Source organism: Eubalaena glacialis, chromosome 3 (genome assembly GCF_028564815.1).
Source record: "Eubalaena glacialis isolate mEubGla1 chromosome 3, mEubGla1.1.hap2.+ XY, whole genome shotgun sequence".
NCBI lineage: Eukaryota > Metazoa > Chordata > Mammalia > Artiodactyla > Balaenidae > Eubalaena > Eubalaena glacialis.
In genome coordinates this window covers 96,236,778-96,257,660 of record NC_083718.1, presented here as the reverse complement: position 1 = coordinate 96,257,660, position 20,883 = coordinate 96,236,778, and the positions used below count along the sequence as shown (strand labels likewise).

Sequence of the window (20,883 nt, the reverse complement as noted above, 5' to 3'; positions counted from 1 at the left end):
GGTTTCTGCATGGAAACAAATCAGGACCTTGTTTAACACCAGAGTACACATCACTTTTCCTCTCCCGCTAAAGCAAACTTCTCTCCATCCCTTCTGGAGAGGTTCATGTAATAGCGTGTGAAATGAAATGTCAACAAGAATTACAACAAATGGCATCGTAATCCCCAGCAGATGACAGGCAGCCAGGGGCAGGCCGTCTCTGACAGCCCGAGCCGGAGGGACCCAACCTGGGAGACCCCAACCCCAGCTCCGGAAACGGGGACCTCTAGGCAACCCTCTTCCTGCCTGCAAGTGGAATATGGTCTTTGAGTTCTGACAGCAGAACAGAAACTGCCTTTGATATAGGTAGCAGATTTCCTCTGACACACAATTAGCAATGACAAGTGTTCCCCGGGGTGGGACCCAAAAGCTCCATCAGTCAGCCCATCAGGGGTCATGTGGATGGGGGGTCGTCCTGACCAGAGCCTCGACCTACTACCAGGAATCATCAGCTCACCTTGCCTGGCATCGGCCTGATGCTCTTCACAAGCCCCTGCATCTGTTGGCTCATCTGCCCTGGGGGCTCGGAAGTGTGAGAGAAAAATGCCTCTGCCCTCTGCCCACCTGGACCACAGAGGGCAAAAGCCAGGCTCACTTAACTTGATCATGGAAACAATGAATGTTGATTGGATGCTTACCACAAGTTGGATCCTAGGCTAAGAATGTTATGTGCATTATTCTTTTTAATCTGCTTATTCATTCAAACACATATTTATTGAGTGTCTGTTATGTGGCAGGCACTGTTCTAGGCACAGCAGTGAAAGAACAGACACAAATAGCAGCAAAGTGTTATGGGGGGAGATGGTGGACCCATGCCCAGTGCAGTGGGGACACCAAGGATGAAGGGAATGGTAATGTATATGTGTGAGAGAGAAACGGTGGGGAGTCTTGGGGAGGGTCCAGAAGGGCTCCCAAACCCCTGGTGTGAGATGGTGTTCAGGTAGTGGACAGGGGGAAGGTGTTCCAGACAGAAACTGAACAGGGCAGAGAGCCACCATTCCATATATCCCGTGGCACTGAGCCCAGGGCTGGGAGCAGGTTGGTGCTCTCCGTGGTACTTGCCATGTAAACAAGATGGGAGAGATGCTGTCTGCATCCTTCTCACCTTCAGTGGAAGAAGGCAGCCAGACTCTTCTTGACGACCAGTAGAGGTCCCCAGTCCAGGCCTGCTGGGACTCACCCTCCAGTCTCCAGGACCCTCTGGTTTAGTGCATGCCTGTTTCCTCCTTATCTAACTTCCTTGTAATACTCCTCCATAGACTGGTAGATCATTATTAAATACCAAGAAGTGAGAATTCAGAAGGTTATGCTGCTCTTCGTATTTGTAAAGGGCTTATCCACACCCTGGCAGAGCTGTTCTTTGTCCCTGCACCCCACCCTGCACGGGAAACAAGTCACGGGGTCCCCAGTGGACAGGCAAGGCCGAGGAGACAGCTGTTTACTGGCAGATGCATAATTTACTTAACCAATCGATAACAAATACGTAAGATAGGACTGTATGAGTCAGGAACTCTGTTAGGCTCCGTGGATACAATGAAATTGAGGACAAGTCCCTTTCTCCCAGAGGCACTGAGGCTGTATTGCAGATAAGTGACATGACTTGCCCAATTTCTGTGTTCTGGATAACCATTCAATCATTTGTTAATTCATTCAACATGTGAGTGATTGCCATGTGTCATGAGCTGTTCTAGGTGCTGGGGATTCAGCAGTGAAAGAAAGGTTCCTGCCCGCATGGAGCTTACATTCCAGCAGGGGAGACAAGCAATGCATAAACAAAACATCTGTCCAACACTTGAAAGTTTATAACACACTTTCTCCAACATCATCCCAGTTCTCGCTTCAGTCTTGTGATAACTGTATTTTTTAAAATTTATTTATTTATTTATTTTTGGCTGTGTTGGGTCTTCGTTTCTGTGCGAGGGCTTTCTCTAGTTGCGGCGAGTGGGTGCCACTCTTCATCGCGGTGCGCGGGCCTCTCACCGTCGCGGCCTCTCTTGTTGCGGAGCACAGGCTCCAGATGCGCAGGCTCAGTAGTTGTGGCTCACGGGCCCAGTTGCTCTGCGGCATGTGGGATCTTCCCAGACCAGGGCTCGAACCCGTGTCCCCTGCATTGGCAGGCGGATTGTTAACCACTGCGCCACCAGGGAAGCCCCGATAACTGTATTTTTATTATTCTCATTTAATAGATGAAGAAATGAAGACTCAGAGAGGTTAAGTGACTTACCCTAAATCACACAGCTAATTATCAGTGAGACCAGGACTCAAACCCCAGTTTTCAGACACATGAGATCATGTAATTCTTTAGGCAATACTCTGGCAGGACAATGATGTTACCAGAAGAGCTAAAGGGAGAAGGGGTATTTATAGTGGGGGCTTTCCTTCATCTATCTGGGACTTCCAAGGAGGATACTTAGGTTTGGAAAAACTCTGCTTATTCTCATAATGGCTGACAAATGACCTATGGTAGACCAGATGTCTAAGAAATCACAGGGACCTGTGAAATCCTGGGCTGGAGTAATACTTGTTGTTTGATTAGTTTTTTGTTTATTTGCTTGTATTATTTTGTTATGACAATCCTTGTTTTGTATACGATGACATTTCTCCAGTGGAGACTGTGTATGTATGTATGGGAGAGGCAGGTAAGCAGACAGGGAGAAGTGAGGAAAGACAGAGGGTAATGGCCTGACCTCCAAGGAACCTTGTTCAGCCACCACTCACTCCTTCCACTAACATCGAGCAAGTTCCCAGTGTGCCCTGGTGTCGAGAAAGCACAAGCCAAGGCTTGTCCACCTGCTCTGCGGAGGCTGCCCACCAGGCCCGCTGTACCCATGGGCTTGCCCGTGCCCCTGCCACGTGTCTGGTGGCTGAGCAGGTGCCCTCAGACACCTGCTGAGGTGAGGGCAGGTGAGGGCAGAGGCTGAGGGCACCTGCTCAGCCTCTACAGAAAGATCTAGTTCAAGGCACGGGCCTGGTGCTGGGCATGGGGCTCCCGTGCCAGAGATGAGTGCTGTTCCTATCTGTAAATGGCTCCAGCTTCTGGAAAAGCAGCCACAGATGAGAGCTTAGCAGCAAACAGATCACTCCCCACCGAGCCTGTGATTCACCAGGGCAGAGAGCCAGCCTCCCAGGGGCAGGGAGGCAGCAGCCCTGGGAGGTGCCAGAGAGGGGCACGGAGCTCTGGCCCACACTTAAGGATAGAATTTATTTCTTCTCCTCTGCATAGCCTGTCGGGCTATTCTGCTAGTTCTTCCACTTATTTTATTTTTTTTCCCCAGGGTTGGAGAGAGTTTCCATCCCAGCTGTGCAGGGCATTTCCCCAGAGAGTCTTAAAGAACCTCAGACCAATTAGCTGGAAGTCTGTAACCAGGGTCTTTTTTACTCTCCCTTCTCAGCAAGCAGACTTCTCCCCTCTGGGAATGGGCCTCCCTACGGCCGGTCCAGGTTTACTGTGCATGCAGGAGACGGGAAGCGTGGGGTGTGAGGAAGGGAAAGGGGGAAGAGATGAGGGAAAGGGCTTCTGGAAGGCAAGAGGAGGAGGAGAGGAGCAAACAGAGAAGAAAGGCAAGTACACGTGGAGAAGAAAACAAAAAGGAGAAGGGTTTGTGCTGTTCCGGTGATCTGTGCCTTGGGGCCTTAATGTCATATTGCAATGTAGGCAGAAAATCACAACAAGCATTTCTGAGCCTCATTCTGGGCATCTAGCACTGTGGGAGATGCACAAGTGTGAAACGCAGCCTACACCCCAGAGGGGTTTATGATCGGGTGGAAGGGTCGGTCTGAGCATCGCATGTTCAAGGTCCAACTTGATACAAATAAAAACGTTTTCATCGGGAAGCTGGAAAATCTGGTGACAGTCAGAACTGGAGTCACCATCGCTCACATTGGGGTGAGTCTGGGCCTGCAGAGTGGGGTGAGTCGGGACCAGCACTGGACCTCCCTGTGCCTCAGTTTCCCTTCTGTAGAGTGGAGATGATACATGTCTTGATGCCCTTACATGGCCATGGGGCCCCTCAAAGGAGACCCTGTGGGTGAAAACAAATTCTAAATTAAATTCTAAAGCTGGACTGAAATGCAGGAAACACAGAGCAATCAAGGGCTGGATACTGAGGCACTGAGGCCACTCAGAGGGTGATCAGAGTTCTGGGGGCCAGAGCATTGGGCTGGGCTGGGAAGGAGAAACAACCAGTTTTAGAAGAGAAAAGGGAGGCTGGTGAAGGCAGGGGAGAGGACACCAGATGAAAGGCATGAGGTGGGAATATACTTGTATTTGTGGGGCAATTAACAAATAGTTCTCTGTTTGGTTCTTTTGCTTGCTCTCTCTGCCCTCCTTCTCCCACCCTGGCAATTTTAGGTGACTCCTTCTGCCTTGAATAGGCTCCTATCCTCCTACCCTTCTTTTTGATGAACTTTTACTAAGATTTCAGGTTTTTTTAAGATGTCATTCCCCAAAAAGGTCTTCCTGATTCCCAAGGATGGGTGCTCCAATATACCTTAAGTTAGTGTTTAGTTCTAAACATTTTTACTATGACCCAAAATAAGAAATATATTTTACATTACCAGACACACACACATATCAATATATAAAATGGAAACAAAGTTTTAAAGAAACATTTTCCCCTCATTATGGCTGTGATCCCATAATATCATTCTGTGATATTTTTCTTCTGCTCTATTTAAGTTTTTAAAAAATGCTGGTTGTGACCCACTAAGTTGATTTCATGACCCACTAACGGGCTGGTCACCCGCTGTTTGACAACACTGCCTTCCTCCTTCTCTCCCAGACCGCATCCATGCCCTGGATCACCACGCACATCTGCAGCTCCCACCTGACTGCAACCCCCCCGAGGACAGGCATTTCCTCATGCTCTCTCCTGGACCCAGCCGCAGCTCCATGCCTGATGCCCAGGAGGTGCTTTAAAAACACTGAATGGATTAGTTATTGAATGGAGGGATATCTGGCTGGAGCAGAAGAGAATAAAATAAGAGTGGAACAGAATGAGGGCCTTGAAAAGTGGGCGAGTGAAGGTGAATTTTAAGAGAACATGTGAGGGCAGCAGGGCAGCAGTCCCAGGCTGGAGAGGAGGAGGGCGCTGGCTGCAGGGGCCACGAGGAAGGGCCCATCCTTGCAGCCATTTGAAGGGAGAGGTGACAAGGCTTTAAGGCAGAGAGCTCTAGGGGTGGCAGAGAAGAAGTGGCAAAGAGGACCCCAAGTCTCTAGCCTGGAGGCAAGACGCCTTGCGATAGCTGTCCTGCCCGATCACTACAGCTTAGTAAAGACCCACAGTCACAGCTTATGTTTCTTGACCACCTACCATGCGCAGACACTGTACCAGATGCTTTGCGTACACCCGCTATTTACAACCACAGACCTGAGTAACCGCCCAAGGTCACACAGCTGGTGAGTGGCCCAGCCAGGACTCAAGTAGGATCAGTCCGAGTCCACGGTGCATACGCTTTCCCGTGCACCACCTCGTCCACACCCCAGTTCTCACCTCTGCCTCCTGTTCATCAGTTTCTATGGCTGACACAGTCTAGGAGACCTTGATTTCTTTAAAATTGGGAATCACGTGTAATCAGGAGGGGAGTAGATAGGTGTATGGCGGAGGGTTGGATGGGTGAGGTGTGGTGGAGATGGTCTCTGTGTTGACCACCTTAAGTGTGGGAACGTCCAAGGGATGAGAGCAGGGCATTCATACATTCATCCTTTCACTCTTTCAACAAACATTTATTGAGTGCCTACTATGTGCCAGGCACTGGCCAAGGTGCTAAAGGTACAATGGAGAATGAAGTTCCTGCCCTTGTGGGGTTCACATTCTAGAGAAGCGGGGAGCCAGATGATTATCAAATAGATATAGAAAATTGTGCCAGGAGACAATGGGTGCTGAGAGACAGGTGAAGCAGGGTTGGAATTAGGCCACTGTCAACAGGGCAGTCTGGGGAGGTCTCTTGAGGAGGTGACATTTGAACAGAGACCCAGGGAAAAGCTCCACAGGAACATCCACAGTTGCAGGGAGGGAAGATGAAGAAGCAACAGCAAGGAGAGTCAAAGGAAACCATGAAAGAGCAGGGGAGCCTCCAGAAAGACAGCAGGGGGGTTGGTAGAGAGGAGAGAAGGTTTCAGGACCCAGGAACAGCAGGGAAGACATGAGTGTCCTCAGTGAAACACTGAGATTATTGACAAAATACTGCCAAGCCAGTGTTGCAATCGGCCAGGGCACACCTGCATCCGGGCCCACAGCCCCGGCCCTGGGAATCGTGGGATCTTCCAGGAGCATGCCTGGTCCATCCGCAGGGCACAGCCACTGTCTCCAGCCTCTGGGAGTCGGTCACAGGGGTCAGGAGTCACGGCGAGGAGGAGAGAGCTGTTCTCAGCCTGAACTGGGCCATCACTGCCCTCTTGAAGCCTCTTAGGAGGAGCTGCTTGTGGTGTGTCTGGGAATCTCTGCTTTCAAAAGGGTCCCACCCCACCCTTGCAAGGGCAGGGCTGACTTTGAAGCCTCTTCCACAAACCTGGGTGTCCTCTCCCCCTTCCTCTGCCTCTCACTCTCCCGTGTAGGGTCTAAGAAGAGGAGAAGGAAACCCTGGGGCTGGCCGACAGGGTGGCTCATCCTACCCGAGCCCATGCTTCACCATCTCGCATCAGAGTTTGCAGCTCCTGGCATCCCGATAAGGGTAAGACGTTTCTGGAGCTTGGCTACCATTTCCTTGCCTTCCTTCTCCCCTCACAGCCAAGGTGGCTGGAAAAGGAGGGAACATCCCACTTGGCTTCTTCCACTCACACGTCCCTCCTTCCCAGAGGGAGATGCTGAATGCAGGGTCGAAGCCTGCCCGAGGCCATGCTTAATGCTAAGAGAGAACCCAGAAACTTCCACGCTTGCCTCCTTCTCTTGGCAACCAGTGCCTCCTAACCACCCTCAGGAGGGTTGAAAGGCCAGAGGGAGAGAGACAGACAGACAGGGACACAGAGACAGAGAGACAGAGAGAGAAGTCTGGTTCCCTCCCCTCAGCTCTTCTTCTTTTAGAAGGAGATCCTCCCCTTAAGCCATGTTCCAATGAAAAAGAAAATAATAATAACAATAGCAACAAGAGCACTTTATTGAGCACTTACTACATTCCAGGCATTATTCGAAATGCTTTATAGGAACAAACTCATTAAATCCTTAGGAAACCTGATAAGGTACCATATCCCCACTGTACACAAGAGGGAACCGAGGCACAGAGAGGCTAATTAACTTACTCAAATCTGGTGTAACAGTATGGTGGACTTCTTTAATCTCGGCTTCAGATGAAACTCTACATCTCCAGTGAAGTGCAAGACGAGCATGTAGGATCCAAGCTGTCCACCCAAGCTGGCCCTCAGTGAGTCAGGGAGAGTAAGAACAATGGGGCTGTTGAAGATGGAAGAGGGGTGCTGAAGAGAGGAGGTGGTGTACTCTGCCTGCTCCCCGTTCAGGTCAAGCCAAGAGTGAGGGGCTTGAAGGGAACCTCTCAGGGAGTTTTACATGGGTCCTCTGAACTTGGGAGACACGGAACACTGGCGTCTAATTCATGCCTGAATAATCTACAGGGAAAGTGATGGACGTGCTCACTGGTAGCTTGGATGGTGGAGCAAAGAAAAGTGGCCTCACAGGTATCCCAGGTTTCCAGGCAAAGGAGCACTTCCTGTGGTCGGGGGTGGACACCAGCAGGGAGAGAGCCTGCCTAGAGGGCGGTGGGCCCTGCAGGGACGTGGTGGGGCCCCCAACACTCAGTGTTGAGAAAGGAGTTGAGCGTGCATCAGGGAGAGGGCATCACATACAAGAGGGGAACTGAGGGTGCTTCCTAGTGACTGGGTGGGGCAAGGGTCTCCAAAGAACCTTGAAAGTGCTCCCCAGGTGAGAAAAGTCAGCTTTATACGTCTGCTGGGCCCAAAGAACTCATAAGAACTTCCACGCCCAGCCCTCCGGACCTCCCTTTCCAACTGCCCTAGCCTGGGAAGAGAGAAGGAGAGGACCCAGGAGGGGGTTTCCTCTGCCCCCCAGACCCACCGTCTACCCTTTCCTGGCTCCAGCTGGAGGCCGACCTCTGTGGACTGAATCGGCAGGCTCCGTGCCTTCCAGCAGGAGGCACTGTGGGCTAACAAGCCTGGAGGATGCCAGTGCCTATGCCTCTGCTCACCGGTGCCCCTCCCCTCGGGTGGCCCTATCCATAGGGCTCCTTCTCTTGGTTCCGGTAACTTCTCCTTTCCCTGGCACCTGCAGGCCCTGCCGACACCTTTGGAAATAGTCCCTTTATGAAACTCCCCTCAACTTTCCTGCTTTTGAGAGCCTGTCAGACCTGGACTGACAGAAGGGAAAGAGAAAAAAGCCAGTCACATCCACCACCCTATTTCTACCAGCGGCACTCAGATCGGGGACGGGAGGTGACGTCACTGGGTGGGCTTTAAAGTTGTGATGATTGGACTGGGCTGGACACAGTAATGATGGAACTGAGGCGGTTTGTGTTACCTAAACATGACCTGGAAAGTCATGGGATCTGGCCCAGATTTCATCCAGGGCAGCAGAAGAATCAGCTCCACTGAATAAATTCACAGGGACAGTGGAGACAAAGTAAAGCTGTTTTCTCATCACACTGGGGGTTGCACTTGGTCAAGGCCCAGCTATTCTCACAAGCGCTGGAGCTGGGAATTCCAGCCCAGGCAGTCCATCTCCAGAGCCTGTGTCCCAACTCCTGTACAGTTTCCTGCAGGGCTGGTCCTCGTAGATGTGAGAATTTCTTTAAGTTTCAATGATTGTCCCACGCAGGAGACCTAGACATCTAGACATCTCCAGCTCCTTCCTTCAGAATTCCATCCCTCGCTTCTGGATTTCTAATCTAAGCCCATCTTTTGGGGGCATTTCCTTTGGTTTCTCTAGGGAGGAAACTGACCTTTGAGCCAAAGGCTTTGAGCCAAAGTACTTGTATAGAGTGTTTGTGAGATGGACCCTCCTCCTCTCGCACAGCTTAATACCAGCAGTTCTGCCTTTGATGTCAAGCTGGAGAGCAGTGTCTGGCGGTGGCCCTGGGGTTATCCTCAGCTTGGTCAAGATGCTCCTGAATGATTTGAATGCCAGCTTTCACAACTCCAGGCCTTTCTTCCCTCTACCTAGACTCTCTATATTCCCTTCATGTCCTGTTGTGACCCTCCAGGGCCTTCCCTAAATACCATCCACTCCAAGAATCCTCCACGGCATCCGTGGAAGGGTAACTCACCCCCTCCTCTGTGATCTCCTCTGCAGGATCTCAGCCACACTTCTATTACCACTCTCACACTGTGTCGTAATGATCCGTCTACACATTCGTCTCCCTCACGAGGCAGTGAGCGGCTCAACAGAAAGTTCATCTGTATTTCACAGTTTTCACATCTTCAGTGTCCAGTATGAGGTCTGATATGTGAAGGCTCAATAAAGGTTTTGAGAATAAATGAATGAATGAATCAGTGAGAGAATGAATTCCTTTAGCTTTTGAATCAAATGAACTAAACAGCCAATGTTTATTAAACACCCTCTACATGGCCATCACTGTGCTAGGCACTGGGGGAGGTCACCTCAAGGATAAAGGAACCATTTCTGCCCTTGAGAAACAATCTGGCCAGGGAGACAAAGGTAATTAACACACACGTAGTAGTAGCGTGGTAGTAACAGCAACTAGCACTTATGGAGTGCTTGCCCTGTGTCAGGCTCTTCTAAGTGAGTCACCAGGTGGTAAGTCATCTTAACCCTCATAATCACCCTATGAAGAAGGTGCTGTTATTATCTCTAATTTATGGATGAGGAAACTATAGCTTATAGCCCCCTCCCCTCCACCAGCTAGGAGGGGCCATACTGAGTTCCACACATGTAGGACAGACTGCAAAGGTTGCAGGAATAAAGGGAAGAGGGAGATGCTTGTGGGCAGGAGTAGTCAGGGAACGCTTTGAGGGAGACGCAGGATCTGAGCTGAGTCATGAATCCCCATCCCCCAAACCTTTTCTCCCACCCTGCCGGGGTCCAGGACCCTCATCCCCATGCATCTGGAGCCCTGGGGGAGACCACTGAACGTTAGATGACTTTGTGAGGGCACTGATATCATTAGTACTCCTGGGGCGGCCGGTGCCCCAGCTCCTGCCAGGCGCCTCCCCAGTTCTGGAGCCCGAGGGGGCAGGAACCCACAGCAGCTGCTGATTAATTTCCACTGACAAGAGGTTGCGTCTTCGGCAAGCACGGTATTAAATAGCTCCTTTTGATCATAATTAAGTTTCTCTCCAGCTGATGCTATAAATAGCCATGCCCTATTGATTGGAGGGTCTGGGCTGTGAGCTCAGCATCCTCCGGGAGCCTTTCCAGGCTTGGCCTGGGCTCTCGAGTCCCACTTTTCTCTTCCTGACACGCAGCATTCCTAAATTCAAGGGCAGGTGCAGCCAGACACCAGGCTTGGGTTCGGCTCATTTTTTCAACCCTCCTCCATCCTCCACTGCCATTCCAGCTGAAGCCAGGGTTGACTCACTGGGTTACTTGGCTTCCTAGACAGAGACCTCAGGGAGCAGGACACCTGACGTCTCCTCCTGGCCCCTCAGGACCTGGGCTTTCCCCTCTCTCAACAATGGGGACAATATCCCTGGCCCTCTCTGCCCTGCCTGGACACCTCCCTATTATACCAACAGGGAAACTGAGGCCCAGATAAGTGAAGATCCCACTCAAAGTCTATAGAGGAAAAATAAACTCACAACTAGGTTGTCTCTTCCTCCTTCTCTTCTTAAAATAAAACCAATCTTGTTTTTCTGTACTCAGTGCAATGTCTAAGAGAAGATGAGAGGAGGGGCTTAGGGCCTTCAAATCCCAGGGTCACAATAGTGAGGGAGGGAGGCATCCAGAACAAAGCAAACTGATTACGATGCCGACCAACATATAGTGGTGAAAAAAGTGCCAGTGGGGCTTCCCTGGTGGCGCAGTGGTTAAGAATCCACCTGCCAATGCAGGGGACACGGGTTCGAACCCGGGTCCAGGAAGATCCCACATGCCACGGAACAACTAAGCCCGTGAACCACAACTACTGAGCCTCTGCTCTAGAGCCCACGAGCCACAACTACTGAGCCCGCGTGCCGCAACTACTGAAGCCCGCGTGCCTAGAGCCCATGCTCCGCAACGAGAAGCCACCGCAATGAGAAGCCTGCGCACTGCAACGAAGAGTAGCCCCTGCTCGCCGCAACTAGAGAAAGCCTGCGCACAGCAACAAAGACCCAACACAGCCAAAAATAAAAAATAAATAAAATAAATAAATTTTTTTTAAAAAGTGCCAGTGGAACTCTCTCCTTCTCCCCAACTAGATGCCCACCAGAGTCACTTCCCAGAAAGCAACAAGGTTTGCTAAACACACACACAGTGCTGCTGCCTAACCCTGTTTTGTTCTGCCCCACTCTAGGGACATAATGGGCTAGGGATGAGACAGTACGGTAGAGAGGAAAGGTCTGGCTGAAATTGCCAGGATTTGCATGATCCCACCTCTGCCACCAACTAGTGCTATGGTCATCTATAAAATAAGTGGGTAGAATGAAATGACCTTTCAACTCTCAGTTCTTTTATTTTTTACTTTTTATTTTACATTGGAGTACAGTTGATTAACAATGTTGTGATAGTTTCAGGTGTACAGCAAAGTGATTCAGTTATACATGTACATGTATCTATTCTTTTTCAAATTCTTTTCTCATTTATGTTGTTACATAATATTGAGCAGAGTTCCCTGTGCTATACAGTAGGTCCTTGTTGGTTATCCATTTTAAATATTGCAGTGTGTACATGTCAGTTCTATAAAGTATAATTATAAGTACAAAAAGGGTATGTACACACATGCACCAGGAAAGGAGCATGGAAGAGCTGATGCTAAGTTTTCATTTTAAAGCAAGATGTTGCTTAGGTCCCCAAAGAGAGCATCTGCAGAGGGCCACTGCTGGTGTCAGGCTCCTGTCCTCCACTCTTTACGGCAAACCACAGCTCTTGGACCAAATCTGTTCCATCTCCTGTTTTTATAAATACAATTGGAACACAACCATGATCATTCATTTACCTATTGTCTATGGCTGCTTTTGTGCTACAACAGCAGAGCTGAGCAGCTGGAACAGAGAAAGTATGGCTCACAAAGCCTAAAATATTTATTTTCTGGCTCTTTACAAAATAAGTTTGTCGATTTCTGCTAGGGCATGTCAGTGAGTGGGGAGGAGGAAGAAAAGGACTCGCTCAGTGGAGGTCAGGAATACAAACCTGGGGAGATCCTGGGCAGTGCAGGTTGCCTGCTCCCCACTGTCCTGCGAATCAAGTTTTAGCAGGGGACATGGATAAGGACCCTTGAGTCCCTGGGGGCTCTGCCCAGTGACCTGGCAGCCTGGAGATAGGCTGTCCCCAAACCACCCAACACACATCCACACAGAGATACCCAGTTGTGCAGGTGCGTGCGCATGTGTACGCACCTGCACACACACACACACGTGGCTGGGGTAGCTAGGTTGGGGCAGAGAGATACTTTCATCCTGAGCGTGTGACAGAGAGAGGGTCCTAATCCATCTTGTGTACAGGCATCCAACCTGACCGGGCTGTGCTCATCCCTGCCAGCGTCCCATGGCTAATCTGCTCCAGAAACCTCTCCAATCCCCTGCAGAGCCCCGAGCTGAGGCTGGAGTAGGAGAGAGCCTGGGGCCTAATCGGCAGTGCCCAGGAGCAGAGCTGTTCCCTGGGAAGAGTGGGAAAAGTTGGTCACCAACAAACAGAGCAGACTGGAGGCCCTGCGAGCTTCACTTAGCAATATGACGTATGAACAGAGCAGCGAGCTGCCAGGGAACTGGGGAGCAGGAAGCGGCTGGAGGGAGGGCACAGAGACATTGAGTAGAATCAGCACTGATGAAATAAAAACACACTGCCGGTTAGCCTGCACTCTCTGTGCTCCCCAAAACGGTCCAGGCTTGGGCTGCTCAGCTGCTCAGAAGAATGCTCCCCATTCTTCTCTACCCTCTGGAGCTGGCAGGCCCCCTCTGTCCTGGCGGCCAGCATTTCACAGCAGCCCTTGATCTCCACCCCAGAGCCTCAAGCATCCATCTGGCAGGCTGTGGGGGGCTTTGATGGTCTTCTCTTCCTCAACATGAAGCTGATCTGGTTTTTCAGGGTGATGGCAGGGAAATAAAATCTCCCGATTAGTTCTCACACACGGCCGCCCGAGGCCATATGCTGCGTTCTCCAGCTCTGCCATTATGCATCTTGCTTGTAATTGCTTTAGAATGACACTCATCAGGTTCTATTTTATCACCCAATGACAGATCCATAGAGGGGAAGGGAAACACACTCACACACACACACTCATAGATGAAGCCAGACTGCATAACGGTGAGGCAGAGTGATTGCTCTGAAATTCCAAGAGCTAGACTCTGTCCTCTTGCCTAAATAGAGAATGTGTTGCATTCGCTGTGATTGCTTTCACGTATCAAAGCGAGGTGAGGCAGCCAGTGGTGGACTGCCTGGCCCATGCTTCTAGAAGCACCTTCCCATGTTCACCCGGCTCCCTCTGAACTTTCCACAAAACCCTCAGCCTTCTCGGCTATAATTACCCAAGGGATGAAGATTTCTTTCCAGGAGCAAAAAGCAACTATAAACAGAGAGGGAGAGATAGTTATTCCTCTGTATTTAAACACTCCACCTCGAGCACCCTAAAGTGAACAGCCCTCCGTTCCTGCCACCCTGGGTCTTCCTGTGACTCCCATTGCTCCAGGAGGCTCACCCCATCCACCACTGCCCACCCTCAGCAGATGGGGCCTCCGTCATTCCTAAAGGTCACAAGAGTGGGAAGCTCCCAGGGGCCTCTGAAAACTGAGCTGCAGACATGCTAACTTCACTTACTGACTCCTGCTTCCTGGGGCCAGTGGGGGTGGGAATATCTGTATTCTCTCCCTGCCCACTGCTGGGAAGGTGGGTAAACCCAAGAGACTGGCAGCTGTGACAAACGAAACAGAGCATCTTCTGTGCCAACACTGTCCCTGCCAGGTGCTCTGCGGCAGGTACGAAGTAGAACACTGAGAGCCCTGAGGGGTAGAAATGGTTGGGTGTGAGGTCCCCGCGGTCAAAGGGTCTCACAGTCCTAGCAACGTCTCCCTTACCCACCTTGGACCAAACCCCTCCATGCCCCACTGCTGGGACCTGCATCCTCTTCCCGAGCTGGCTTCTCAGCAGACCCCAAACAAATCCTCCAGTACCCTGCAGTCCATAGCTATTTAGGGCTTAAAATCTGGGCCCAGAGAAAATAAAGAAAACATCCCAAAGCCAAAGATCCTTTCTTGCTAAGGATGCTGACCCTCAGAGTGCTTGAAAAAGCCCCACTTAGCAACCTTGAAGGGGATAGTTCATGGCCCTCAGTTACCTTCCAAACAGAGAAAGAGGATCCTCCGTGGCGCGGGGACACTACAGGAGGCAAAGACCAGCCAAGGCTACGCACTGCTTCCTCCCCTCCCCAGAGGACTGGTCAGAACATGGACCTCTGTGGCTCCCTCCCCTAGCCCAGAAAGTTGTCAGGTAGAAACACTGGAAGATCCTTGGGGAAACCTGGGGCCAGAGGTGGGGTGGGGGAGAAATCCCATGTTGACCCCCACCAGGCTGAGACAGGGGGAGAAGCTTGAAGCATCAACGCTACAGTCACATATGCAAAACTGTCTCAGCTCTAGGGGAGACACGGGCTCTCAAACCCCTTCTCATATGAAGATGGGAATGAGCTTACATCCCTGGGGATGGACGGGGAGAGAACAGAACAGACTGTTTCCAGAGCACTTTCCCATCAGCACTCATCTCTCTATTTCTTAATGAGGAGCCCGAGGGGAGCCTGGGGCCTCAGCGGTGGAGCAGGTTAGTGAGTGACTGGGGGAACCCCATCCAAACTCCTGCTTCTCACTCTAGGGAAGCCCCCCAGGTCATGCCTTGCCTCCCCCTTCCTGCCAGAGTAATGGGGCGTTAGCCTGGGAGCCTGGGGAGGGGGCACAGATAAGGCAGCCTGGACTCTGTGCCTTGTCCTGGGGAGGAGGGAGGTACTATGGAGGGCGATGCTTGCTCTGCCCGGGGACCTGGGCTACAGCCCGGCCTACTGTGCTGCTTCCTGGCCCACCTGCCAGGGGCCGGCAGCCAGGATCTCGGCTGGCCACAGAGGGCCTGTCCACCTGCACTCGTCACACACACAGTGGGCGTCCTCAGCTGCCCCTCCAAAAGCAAACACTGACGCCAGCGAGGCCATTGTACTCCGAGCAGCCCCGTCACCCCCATCAGACTCAGTTGGCACGATGTTTCCTGGTCTTTGTTGAATATGTCCAATTTCCTGACCAACTCCCTGATAAATAATCATTTCCTCGTTCACTCCAGGCAGCTCCAAGCGAGGGAAGGGCAGAGGCTGCCTTGATGGGGAGGCTCTTTCTTTTGTTTCGTTGGTGTCTGAGAGCCAGGGTTGAACTCTGCTTAGAGCAGGGGGCACGGGCTGCTCTGCAAAGGCCTGTCTCATCCTCAGCAGCGGCCAGCAGTCGCCGAGCTCCCTCCTTGCTGCCGCCTTGGGCACCTCCTCTGCATCTTCTCTCCCCCTCCCTTACGCTGAAACTCTGTATCTCGGCATGGAGACCAGACAAGAATCTGCTAGGGTGCTGATCTAGGGAAATGGGTATTTGAAGGGAAGTCAGAGGGAGACACTAAAGACCTCATGGCATGAAGGGAAGGGCATCAGCCAGGAAAGAAAGTGATCCGGGTTCCAGGCCCCCTTTGGCTGCTGCTTGGCTGATACTGGGGCTGTGATCTCAGCTTTCTTGTTTCTAAGACCTTGGGGACCACAGAGCCCTCCTTGCCTGTGTGAGTGGTGCCCACAGAGCCAAACCCTTGGGCAGCTACAGTCCCACTTCTATTCTCCCTGCAGCTTCTGCCCTGAGTTTCCCTGGCTAGAGTTGCTGGCGTACCATCTGGTATTCCTGGGCGAGCCAAGTGCTGTTTACCAGTGACAGCTCTGTTCATCTGGCCATCCCTGCCCAGGAGCAAGTGCAAAAGAACCCCTCCAAGCCCTGGTGATGGTTAACACTGGGCACTTACACATGCCAGGCACTGACTTAGATACTGCATAAATGTCATTGATTTTCAACCTCACAGCAATCCTCATTTGCCAAAACAAGACATTGAGGTTCACAGGCAGATTTCTGTTTGGTCACGCCCTAAGAAAGTGGCCGAGCTGGGGACACATTCAACAAAGACCAGGAAACATCATGCCAGCTGAGCCTGATGGGGGTGACAGGGCTGCTCAGAGCACAAAGGCCTCGCTGGTGTCGGGCCCAGCTGGGACCCCGACGGCCCCAGGTAGAGAGAGGTGAAACTAAGGACGCTAAAGTAGAGTTTCCCAGCCTGGGGGCCACGGTACACAGGTGGGAAAGAATGGGTTACCTGCACGCAGGCAGGTGCAGATCTCCTCAGTCCCCAGGGCGGTCAGATGACGTTGGGGGGAGCAGAGCCCCTGGTGAGTAGCCTCCTTTCTGAAGCAGCCTGGCCAGCCCCAGTGGAGCAAGGTCAAAGGCACGGCCAGGTGACCACACTGGGAAGAACAGATCTAAAGGAAAAGAATCTAAAACCTGGAGCAAGGAAGGAGGCACAAATTGAGAGGGGCTTTTCTGAGACAGAATTGAAGATTATATTGTCAAAATTCTAGCTGTTGATCACAGCTAACTGCTGAACAATCATCGACAGGAAGACACTGGAACTCACCAAAAAAGATACCCCACATCCAAAGACAAAGGAGAAGCTACAATGAGATGGTAGGAGGGGCGCAATCACAATAAAATCAAATCTCATAACTGCTGGGTGGGTGACTCACAAACTGGAGAACACTTATACCACAGAAGTCCACCCACTGGAGTGAAGGTTCTGAGTCCCACGTCAGGCTTCCCAACCTGGGCGTCGGCAATGGGAGGAGGAATTCCTAGAGAATCAGACTTTGAAGGCTAGCAGGATTTGATTGCAGGACTTCGACAGGACTGGGGGAAACAGAGACTCCACTCTTGGAGGGCACACACAAAGTAGTGTGAGCATCGGGACCCAGGGGAAGGAGCAGTGACCCCAGGGGAGACTGAACCAGACCTACTTGCTAATGTTGGAGGGTCTCCTGCAGAGCGGGGTCAGGGGGGTGGCTGTGTCTCACCGTGAGGACAAGGACACTGGCAGCAGAAGTTCTGGGAAGTACTTCTTGCTGTGAGCCATCCCAGAGTCTGCCATAAGCCCCACCAAAGAGCCTGGGTAGGCTCCAATGTTGGGTCGCCGCAGGCCAAACAACCAACAGGAAGGGAACCCAGCCACAACCATCAAAAGACAAGTGGATTAAAGTTTTACTGAGCTCTGCCCACCAGAGCAACAGCCAGCTCTACCCACCACCAGTCGCTCCCATCAGGAAACTTGCACAAGCCTCTTAGATAGCCTCATCCACCAGAGGGCAGACAGCAGAAGCAAGAACTACAATCCTGCAGCCTGTGGAACTAAAACCACATTCACAGAAAGATAGACAAGATGAAAAGGCAGAAGGCTATGTACCAGATGAGGGAACAAGATAAAACCCCAGAAAAACAACTAAATGAAGTGGAGATAGGCAACCTTCCAGAAAAAGAATTCAGAATAATGATAGTGAAGATGATCCAGGACCTCAGAAAAAGAATGGAGGCAAAGATCGAGAAGATGCAAGAAATGTTTAACAAAGACCTAGAAGAATTAAAGAACAAACAAACAGAGATGAACAATACAATAACTGAAATGAAAAATACACTAGAAGGAGTCAATAGCAGAATAACTGAGGCAGAAGAACGGAGAAGTGACCTGGAAGACAGAATGGTGGAATTCACTGCTGTGGAAAAGAATAAAGAAAAAAGAATGAAAAGAAATGAAGACAGCCTAAGAGACCTCTGGGACAACATTAAATGCAACAACATTCGCATTATAGGGGTCCCAAAAGGAGAAGAGAGAGAGAAAGGACCCGAGAAAATATTTGAAGAGATTATAGTTGATAACTTCCCTAACATGGGAAAGGAAATAGCCACCCACGTCCAGGAAGCACAGAGAGTCCCACACAGGATAAATCCAAGGAGAAACACGCCGAGACACATAGTAATCAAATTGCCAAAAATTGAAGACAAAGAAAAATTATTGAAAGCAGCAAGAGAAAAACGACAAATAACATACAAGGGAACTCCCATAAGGTTAACAGTTGATATCTTGGCAGAAACTCTACAAGTCAGAAGGGAGTGGCATGACATATTTAAAGTGATGAAAGGGAAGAACCTACAACCAAGATTACTCTACTGGGCAAGGATCTCATTCAGATTTGATGGAGAAATCAAAGCTTTACAGACAAGCAAAAACTAAGAGAATTCAGCACCACTAAACCAGCTCTACAACAAATGCTAAAGGAACTTCTCTAAGTGGGAAACACAAGAGAAGAAAAGGACCTACAAAAACAAACCCAAAACAATTAAGAAAATGGTAATAGGAACATACACATCGATAATTACCTTAAACGTGAATGAATTAAATGTTCCAACCAAAAGACACAGGCTCGCTAAATGGATACAAGAACAAGACCCATATGTATGCTGTCTACAAGAGACCCTCTTCAGACCTAGGGACACATACAGACTGAAAGTGAGGGGATGGAAAAAGATATTCCATGCAAATGGAAATCAAAAGAAAGCTGGAGTAGCAATACTCATATCAGATAAAATAGACTTTAAAATAAATAATGTTACAAGAGACAAGGAAGGACACTGCATAATGATCAAGGGATCAATCCAGGAAGAAGACATAACAATTATAAATATATATGCACCCAACATAGGAGCACCCCAATACATAAGGCAATGGCTAATAGCTATAAAAGAGGAAATCGACAGTAACACAATGATAGTGGGGCACTTTAACACGTCACTTACACCAATGGACAGATCATCCAAACAGAAAATTAACACAAGCTTTAAATGATACAATAGACCAGATAGATTTAATTGATATTTATAGGACATTCCATCCCAAAACAGCAGATTACACTTTCTTCTCAAGTGCACATGGAACATTCTCCAGGATAGATCACATCTTGGGTCACAAATCAAGGCTCAGTAAATTTAGGAAAATTGAAATCACATCAAGCATCTTTTCTGACCACAACGCTATGAGATTAGAAATCAATTACAGGGAAAAAAACGTAAAAAACACAAACACATGGAGGCTAAGCAATACATTACTAAATAACCAAGAGATCACTGAAGAAATCAAAGAGGAAATCAAAAAATACCTAGAGACAAATGACAATGAAAACACGATGATCCAAAACCTATGGGATGCAGCAAAAGCAGTTCTAAGAGGGAAGTTTATAGCAATACAATCCTACCTCAAGAAACAACAAACATCTGAAATAAACAATCTAACCTTACACCTAAAGGAACTAGAGAAAGAAGAACAAACAAAACCCAAAGTTAGTAGAAGGAAAGATATCATAAAGATCAGAGCAGAAATAAATGAAATAGAAACAAAGAAAACAATAGCAAAGATCAATAAAATGAAAAGCTGGTTCTTTGAGAAGATAAACAAAACTGATAAACCTTTAGCCCGACTCATGAAGAAAAAGAGGGCGAGAACTCAAATCAATAAAATTAGAAATGAAAAAGGAGAAGTTACAACAGACACTGCAGAAATACAAAGTATTCTAAGAGACTACTACAAGCAGCTCTATGCCACTAAGATGGACAACCTGGAAGAAATGGACAAATTCTTAGAAAGGTGTAACCTTCCAAGACTGAACCAGGAAGAAATAGAAAATATAAACAGAGCAGTCACAAGTAATGAAATTGAAATTGTGATTAAAAATCTTCCAACAAACAAAATTCCAGGACCAGATGGCTTCACAGGTGAATTCTATCAAACATTTAGAGAGGAGCTAACACCCATCCTTCTCAAACTCTTCCAAAAACTTTCAGTGGAAGGAACACTCCCAAACTCATTCCATGAGGCCACCGTCAGCCTGATACCAAAACCAGACAAAGATACTACAAAAAAAGAAAATTACAGACCAATATCCCTCATGAATATAGATGCAAAAATCCTCAACAAAATACCAGCAAACAGAATCCAACAACACATTAAAAGGATCATACACTAGGATCAAGTGGGATTTATCCCAGGGATGCAAGGATTCTTCAATATATGCAAATCAATCAATGTGATACACCATATTAACAAACTGAAGAAGAAAAACCATATGATCATCTCAATCGATGCAGAAAAAGCTTTTGACAAAATTCAACACCCATTTATGATAAAAACTTCCAGAAAGTGGGCAGAGAGGGAAACTACCTCAACATAATAAAGGCCATATACGACAAACCCACAGCAAATATCATTCTCAATGGTGAAGAACTGAATGCACTTCCTCTAAGATCAGGAACAGGACAAGGATGTCCACTCTCACTACTATTATTCAACATAATTTTGGAAGTCCTAGCCACGGCAATCAGAGAAGAAAAAGAAATAAAAGGAATACAAAGTGGAACAGAAGAAGTAAAACTGTCACTGTTTGCAGATGGCATGATACTATACATAGAGAATCCTAAAGATGCCACCAGAAAACTACTAGAGCTAATCGATGAATTTGGTAAAGTTGCAGGATACAAAATTAATGCACAGAAGTCTCTTGCATTCCTATACACTAATCATGAAAAATCTGAAAGAGAAATTAAGGAAACACTCCCATTTACCACTGCAACAAAAAGAATATAATACCTAGGAATAAGCCTACCTAGGGAGACCAAAGACCTGTATGCAG

General features: G+C 49.1%; 1 protein-coding gene across 2 annotated transcripts in view; it reads right to left on the bottom strand.

Annotated features, from left to right (window-relative positions):
• Nucleotides 1-20,883, bottom strand: part of KCND3 (potassium voltage-gated channel subfamily D member 3) — a 221,582-nt gene that overhangs the window by 181,211 nt on the left and 19,488 nt on the right. The window lies entirely within an intron of this gene.